At 29.1% G+C, this 9,332-nt stretch overlaps 1 non-coding gene across 1 annotated transcript; it reads right to left on the bottom strand.

Moving 5' to 3' along the window:
* Window positions 1-8,500: 8,500 nt before the first annotated feature.
* On the bottom strand, window positions 8,501-8,582 carry Trnas-gcu. Its single transcript has one exon. It is a non-coding gene; the product is annotated as a tRNA-Ser (tRNA).
* Window positions 8,583-9,332: the final 750 nt, after the last annotated feature.

Raw genomic sequence — 9,332 nt, 5'->3', positions numbered from 1 at the left:
CGAAGATACAACAACAAACAACGTGTACACGCAGTTAAATATTATTAAATAATTTGTAATCCACTAATCCAAGTACATTGTCCATTCGTCCCAGAGTTTCAATATGAGGATCGGCCCACCGGGAACTTTCTGGGTAAATCCAGATAGGCCAATCCGCCGCTGTTCATACTATACCCACTGAGAGATATACCCAAATATTGATGTACAATAGAGCTAATACCTACGTAATATTAAAATAATATAATATCTAATTAACTATCTACTAATAAAACATGTCCATGTAAAAAATCCTCTTCGTCGCTAATAAAAAAAATTCTTTCCTAATTAAAAAAGAAGTCCTATACGTTTAAAAAAACATTTAAAGAGTAAATTACAACCCAGTTTGTGTCATTTTCGTTTTAACCCTTTATACTTTTATGAATTCAAAGAGATTTTTTTGAATTATTGATTTTTGAAAAAAATCAACTACCAATTTAAAAATAAAATAAAATATCTGTAACCTAAGGACATTGATAACAAATCTCAGCAAGTTAGATTTTGACTTAGTTTCGAACGTATTATCACAAAAAAAATCGTTTTTCAAATCTTAATGAATTCTTATTGATTCGAAATGTCGGTGTTCAAATTTATCGGTGATGGAATAAGTGAAATTAACCTTTTTGGTTACCACTTACTGCAAATTGTGTATACTATATTACGTTAATATATTTCATATTTTTGGAAGGTGGACAATCAACTGACAACTATAATACCGACAAGACAATCAATCGACAGGGTCAATCGACCGACAAGATAATTTCGGTGTAAACCGCATTATTTTTTGTCTTTATTTTATTAAATAAAAGAGACATATGCTAATTTTCAAAATGTTCAGCAATATAAGTCATAAGTTTCCGGTTAAATTATATTTAATTATCCATTACTACCTATTTATTACAAGACGATTTTTATCATTATTAAATATTATTACTACACAATATTATAAAAAAAATGTATTATTAATATAGTCAATAATATNACCCGGGAGAGTTTACACATTTACATCAGGTAAACATAATTTTGACCCGGGAGAGTTTACACATTTACTTCAGGTAAACATAATATTAACCCGGGAGAGTTTACCATCGGGAGAGTTTACTATTTTGAAAAATCGGGAGAGCTTACCATAAAATCGGGAGAGTTTACCACCGCCCACCAAAGTGGTCGTAACAAAATATTAATATATAACAACTTTAAAGTGCTCCAGCCCATTACACATCAGCGCGGTCAGTAAGTCGTCTTTATTTTTAAAGTTGTTATGGGCCCATAATTTGTAAAATAGCTTTGGTCATGTAAAATGTAAAGGCGACGTCTTATCCGTGTGTGTATTAATATTTATTATAGTACATAAAATAAAAAATAAATGAACGTTCACCAGTTCGCATTTAGCTTAAAATGTTTTTTGATATTTTAATTTTAAAGACAGTTTTATTTAACCATTTTTGTATTGTAATACTTTGCACGAACATAGCTTTCTTCAAAATTAAAATATCGAAATAACACTTCATCAAGCCACTGACAATTTTGTTAGCTGTAAGTTCATAGGTACCTAATAGGTAAATTGTTTCGAATATTAAAAATGTATGACTAACGAATCCAAACGAGATCGTCGAAACTTAAATGTTTCACGTTACGCACTTGTTAACGAAAATAATACTTACTAGTAATAAGACACAGATAAACTATTTATATAATTTCATTCATTTAGATTTCTAAATACTTAATACTTTAGCAGTTAAATAATATTAAAATATGTCAGGCCAAAGGAGCAAAATTATATGTTTACTATTTAACATCACCACGCGTACAGACTGGCAGTCTCGTTTTAGTCGTGAAATTCAACAAGAGCATAATATGTGATCGTATGCGAGTGATATGGGCCAAGTTCTTATGTCTTATTTATTTTGAACCAATAATAAAAGTGTTTCCGTCCAAAAACTGTGTTGAATTGTTATATAATATTGTAATTATTTAACGTTCTTACCTTTTAAACGGACAGCTGGATATATACACCGCAGTGCTTGAATTTGAAAATAAAGTGTAAGAGGAATACAAAAGTATAAAGAAATTTGAGTATCCGAATATTTGAATTACTTGTTGGTTAGGATATAATTAGTAAAGATATGCTAAAATATTTTTTTTAAAGAAGGATTACCCCATCCCAGTGATCCCACCAATAAAAACCTCCTCATAAATTCAATTTATTAAATTTAAAATTTTTCATTTCGGGAAAAAAGGTTTCGGATTTTTGGATTTTCGGTTAAAATACTATTCGGAAAAAAGTTCATTCGGAAATTTCAATTCGGGAAAAACGGCGGGTACCGCAAGATATATACGTACTTTGAGTCAAATAAGTTTTGTTAAAACTAAATAATTGTACGAAATGCGGTATATGAAATCTTGAGTTACTCTACTTTAGAAGGTAGGTATACGCAAAACGAACGTAAAAGTGTAAATCAAAACATACATGCGTTTGCCATCGTATTTCATTGGAGTTAACAGCGCTAACCCAATTTATTTCGGAAAAAGTTATTAGATAAGAGAGTATTACAAAGATAAGAAGATCATAGGTTAGTAGAATGTCACTCAATACAAATGAATGACAATAAATTGTGACTTGTGTAATGAATGTGAACGGACTTTCATAAAACAAACCGAGACTGCAATTTTGAAGAACTGAAGCAGCTAAAACCAAACCAGCATTGGCACAATAAGTGTGTGTGTGTGCCATTGTACAATGTATACACATTTTAAGGGTCATCGCTCCATACCCATTCAATGTCGTGATTCCTATTGAAGCGAGTGAATATAGGATGTTCTGAGTATTTTTGTCTATTTTATTGCTGAAAATATCGGCGGTATTTAAAATGACTTTGGCGCCACTGGCTTGAAGTGTTTTTAAGAGTCTTGGTGCATTCCTTCTTTCAAGCCATCAAAAATACTTACTACTAATTTAAATTTCAATACTTTTTGTGTTATGAATTAAATCCTATACATTAAACATTAAAATTACATTAATAAATTATATTATTATTATATTCACCAATAGCATGGGCGTAGGTAGGAAATATTTTCGGAGGGGTTTTTTGTCTAAATCCTAAATAGTATGCGAGTTAATAATATTCTCGAACAACTTCACAAAAAGCTCAAGATTGTTTTATTTAATTTTGGGGGGTGTTTGAACACCCAAACGTCCCAAACCCCCCCCCCCTTACCTACGCCCATGACCAATAGCATAGTGTTTAAATTATACTTTTACTAAATTACCTGCAATCAGTGGTTATATGTTTAAATAAAAAAATTGAAACAATCGTGTTGGAAAATATTTTTTTAATTAGTTAAATGTTGTAACTCTTCAAAAGTTTAAAAGGAGTTTAGCAGGGTCTTTAGATAATATACATAATATACAGGATGAATCAAGATTAAATATATTTTAACATACATACATGTACGATGGAAAATTGACAATATGTAAATAATTAGTTTAAAAAAGTGGCTTCTAAACCAAAAATCCAGGCAAAACAAAACGAATTTGGTTTGATGGATTTCAATGTTTAAAACTGATTCTAATTGATTAACAAATTTACTTGGTTTCAATAGAGGTGATTTTAAATATATGTTTTTCTGCTATGATGTCGATAAATAAAAATATGATATTTTTTATTTCATGACACTATCTATATTCGAAGTATTAAAAATCGGCTCTATTCTAACCTAATAGTTACTTGTTCATCAATCATAATCCGTTTTCAAAATGAAATCCGTCAAACAAAATTCCTTAAGTTTTGTCTGGCTTTTTAGTCTAAAAGCAACTTTTTGTCATTGACGCCCCATAAGATGAAATATTCTTGAGAGTTGAGATAGATTGTATTAGATGATATTATTATTTATTATGATACTTAAAGACGGTCAGTGATAATATGAAACTTATCGTCGTATTTTCTATTCCCAAATACAGCACTCAGGTTGTTATCTATAGCTTTCCCACTAATAACTATGTTGGCTGTTCGTATTATAGGAACGTTAAGTTAATCCTGAATATTTAATAGTTAATATCTAGATGATACTTCAAAATTCCAAAAAACCAAAAAAATGTGTACTTAGTTTTATAGAACTATGTATAATTAAAATCTACATAGGTATCAGTTTCTTATTATATAGGTGTTATAAATTGTTGGTTTTTTTTATTGATCAAGTAATTATACATTTCTGCCTCGATGACCCACTAGCAGTACATTATATAAATTTATATTTTTACAATAATTTTTCAGTTAAAATAATAATTATTAAACTATTATTAATTTAAAATAGCTATAAGTATTAAAGTTTATAACTTATAAATGTAATTTTACATAAAGGTGAGTTTAGTTGTAGACTATAGTTAAAAAGGATACCATCACTCGTCAGCGCACTATTTGTTTTTTCTCTGGCCAATTCACAGCATAAACGAAACTCAAAATCATTTTTTTAATATATTTTAGTAATATTATAGTAAAATCACCAACTATATAAAAATTATAGAGAATGATATTTTTAAGGTTTAACATATTTGTTATTATTTTTTTTTTTTTTTCATTGTTGAATTAATTAATAATAATTTTTATTTATTTTCCAAGCAATACTTTTCAATAGATTGTTTGATATAATTAAAATAACAGGAGTTAGTCACTTCCAAGCCACTGACTGTGAGGAAATGAGGGGTCAGAGTACAATATTAAATCGATTCGTCTAAATATTGTTTCAAGACAATGTAATATTATCAAGTTAAATAATAACAAAATATAAACTGATAAGTCAAACCATCAAAAATATTATTGATTATTGATTATACGATGTATATTGTTCAGTGTCCAGTTGCGTAATATTTATGTGCAAAATATCTTCCCCCATTCCACACATAAATTCAACTGAATTACACCACAGTAGTGAATCAACATGAAAATTATTTTTAAAAAAATGTAACCTCTACCTCCAAAGTGTTTTTGTATAAAATGTATGTTAACACAATTAAATTGTATTACATACTCTTACAGTCACTGACCACTGTCATAAACATAAAATATGATTCATTTTTTTTTTATTATTCATGGTACAGCTTCAACTGCTATGGTTATTAGCTCGCAACAAAAAATGAGAGTATTTGGTTACATGATTCATTATTTATATGACTAGTTATAGAAATTTAAATCTAGGTACTAGGTAGGTACCTAAGTAAAATTTACTCTGCCGACAAAAAAAAATAATCAAATCTTGTCACATGCGGTTGTGGTGGTGTTTTTCTACTGCTTCATCTCATAATATTTGCCTCTACGGCTATTTTTTTTTGTAGATTTCAACGTCATTATCACTAGGACTGTAATAAAGGTCTGATCCACGAACACATCCCTGCAAGTAGTCAATATTATATAATAATTGAAATCAACAAAATATTGCTATCAAAAATCAAAATTAAAAAGTACTGTGTGCGTGTATATTATCGACAATTTGTTGTTTGTTGTAACTGCGGTTTACGAATTGAGCGGGTAAAATGTAGGTCATGATACAGACATATTTATCTGAATCTGAAGTGTATAGCAATGAATCAAAAAAAAAACATACATATTCAATAATGTCAACAGTGTATTTGCAATTATTTGTTTCAATGTTTCCATATTGTAATACATTATGCACACATAATACACATAATATACCGTTATGTATATGAAAATGAAATACTTATTTACAATTTACTTTTCAACCAATGACAAGAAGGTTATACTTACTTGTTTGGATTTGAATCGCAATTAAAATAAATGAAACTGAAATATAAAAATAACAGTTAAGTTTGTTAAAATTAAGATTTTAACTATCCGAATGGAAAAATATAAGGATTTTTATTAAATTAAAGAAAAATATGTATAACCTGTTTACTAATTATTATAGTTTATAACTCAATATGCAAAAGTATTTCAGCACTTTCTACAGATAATTATTTGAAGTTCATACAATTAAATATATATACAAACTACATAATAATCGACACATCGTTCAATTTGAGTCAACGACGAGTTGATTTATTACTATTATTATTTATTCATCCAGCCATTAATTTAAATTATTTTATTGATTTATTGTAAATAATATATACTTACTTTTTTTTATTTCATTAAAAATCAAATTAACAACATCTTCCATTGTCCGTATAAAAAACCCATTAACTAAGTGTCTTGAGAAAAGCGAATTAACTTGATTATTTGGAACGTTTCGGATTCCTAACCTTCCGAGCTATCTCCGAGTCATTGTGCCTCGGATCCAAATATTGTAGCCTGCAGAGTAAGTATAAATAAATAAATTATCCAAAATAAATAATATTATGCATTAAGATTTATTTTTAATTATCTACTCACTTTCGCAGGCTATAATTCTAAAAGTATATGACCAAAACAGCTGAATTTCTTAAAAATTATTTGAAACAAGTACCGTGGTGGCTTTTGTATTATTAAGTGTTTTTTGTATGCGGTCTACCATATTTTTTTATATTTCATTCAAATATCGATAAATACATGTAGAAATAATAATGAATATTTTAATAATAATAAATATACTGATATACTAAATAGATACTTAGCCAAACGGTCGATCTTGGAAGATTTCAAAGCGATCCTCATTTGTAATAACTAATTAGTTATTATTATTATTACATTCAGAGCTCAGACCATATAGTAGATACAGTTAGTAAACTAATTCATGCATATTTCAGCCTAATTTGTTTGTGTGAAATGGCATTTTCTCACATGAGAGTTATAAAAGCTGCATACGGAACTATAATTTCTGATGAGCATTTAAAGCAGCGATATCAATTAGCAGTTAGCCACTATTCCCCAGATCTTAATTAACTGGCAAACCATATTATATTGACACACCTTGAATGTGAAACACTCATTTTTAGATAATTTTACACTTTAGTTTTATTTTTCATATAAGTCATAAAAAGTGTGTTTGTATTAATATTAGTGATAAAAACTCCTCAAAGGAAAAATATATTATCAATAGATCATAATCAAAAAAAGTTTTCCCACTCCTGATATATGGGTATTTCAGTATTTATATACAAATATTATCTAGTAAAACATAATTTAACAATACACAAACGTCTAAATCGGACGCTGTTAACTAAATATCTAGGCCTAAATATAATAATTTTTTTTTTTATTGTTTTGCATTAGTACCATTATACCAATACGTATACACTATACTCGTATATATAAATAATTATCAAACAATATTTATTATGCATTACAATATGCTTTGACGTTTCTGAGAAAACATTCAAATGAATCGTCTTTACCAATTTTTAGACGCAGCCATCGTTCTGTAAAATATGACGGCTGCAACAAGGATAATGACGTACCATGCATTTTTTTCAACTATACGAAGTTATAAAGCTTAAACTTTCCACCCGAGTATACAATTTTTTTTTGAGCCACAATGTACACAAGTAGGAGTAAAAATAATAATAAGTCCTTTTCCCTTTAAAAAAGTATAATAGTAGTAGTTGACCCCGTGCACTCCGTTGCCCGTCAATAATGCCAACTCTTTATGGTTCAAACTTTATTCAATTCTTAATTTATACTCGGTGCAACGATATTCAAAACTTGATCATTTTCTACTATTTCTATTATACCTAACCAGTAACCAATGATAACAATATTATTTATAAGCCAAAAAAAATTTTTTGATTTCCAGCGACCATCGTGTATCACAAAATACTTGTGCAAGCACCACTTTAAAATGAGAACTTTTGAAAATTCTTTCTTAGTGCACAATAACTTGAAAATTTCAAGTCTAGGCTGAATAATTAATTTGCAATTTTTGGCCAACACGATGTTAAAAACCGAATAACGTAAATCACGTGTGAACCCAGCAAACACTAAATTATTACTGTGATAAGCACATACGATTACAATAATATATTAATATCGTAGTATTGTAATTATTACAGTCATCACGATAATATTGCTAGACCTTGTGGACAGGTATTGTATTATTTAAATAAAAGTGGACTTTGATTAGGATAACGTTGAATAGCCGTCGCCGCATCGACTAGACATTGGAACTGGAAATGACTCGATGGTAGGATACGTGTAGACGACAAATGTGCGGTAGTCAGCATACTACAAAATTATCCTATGGGCTATCATTTTGTTGTTTTAACGAAATAAAATATTTAGATTTCTGTAGTAAAATTGTTCTATTACTCAGAGCAAACCAAACAAATTTGATATTCTTTTATAATACTATGTTTTGACGTCCAGATTGTAAGCACTCGGTGTAGAAAAAGACGACCCGCAGTTTTCATTTTTTCAATACTCAAAACCGGCAAAACACTCGAATAGTGGTTTACGTTACTATATTGACAAAGAAAAAATTCGCCCGATGGTGGTGAGCACCCCCATCCAACGAGTTTAATAATGCGTGACTTCGACGAGGATGGGATTCGAACCCACGCGTGCAGAGCACATTGGATTAGCAGTCCAACGCCTTAACCACTCGGCCACCTCGTCACATGGGGGGTCTGTTGGAAATCAAACCATTTTATAAAACAAAATAGATTACCTACCTTGAAAGTATTATATTATTATAACTACATTCATTCGCCTAAAGCATCCAAGAATACTATTGTACATCGAATGGAGACGAAATGCGTTTTGATATAGTTAGATGATAAAAAACTAAAAATGTGAAACCAGTTACGATATAGGTAGGTTAGGTTAAGTTATCGTATACGATATAAGTATAAGGTAGGTACTGCAGGGACAAAATGCAAGTATTCCATTTGGGTGAATAAAGTGATAATATTTAATATGTTTATAGGTAAATTAATTTAAATATTATAATGTATATAGTGATGAACATTGTAAATTGAAAAAATTAAAAATAGTGAAATAAAATCAAATGCAATATACATCGGTGCCTATTTGTTAATAAAATATTTTATAAATTTGGATAAATATTCTAAAACGTAAAATAAAAATTTTTTGACACTCGTTTTAAGTTATTGATTTAGTCTCTAGGGAGACGGCATAGTAAATTGATTAATTTTAGGATAGGGTTTGGAGAATTTTACACCCACTGAACTGATTCTTTGTATAATATACGGTCACCCTTGCGCTCTGCTGGATGGTGTTGGGCTATGAATTAATCATTAATGCACTTAAAAGCTATTAAATACGCAATAACAATTGGTAAAATATGCAAAAATATGAGCATCTGGCTAGGTCATTATGGTATAAAATTCTAAAATGCAAAATAAC

This window comes from Myzus persicae, unplaced genomic scaffold (assembly GCF_001856785.1).
Source record: "Myzus persicae strain clone G006 unplaced genomic scaffold, MPER_G0061.0, whole genome shotgun sequence".
Lineage (NCBI taxonomy): Eukaryota > Metazoa > Arthropoda > Insecta > Hemiptera > Aphididae > Myzus > Myzus persicae.
The sequence above is the reverse complement of the archived record's forward strand: the minus strand, read 5'-3'. Positions and strand labels throughout refer to the sequence as shown.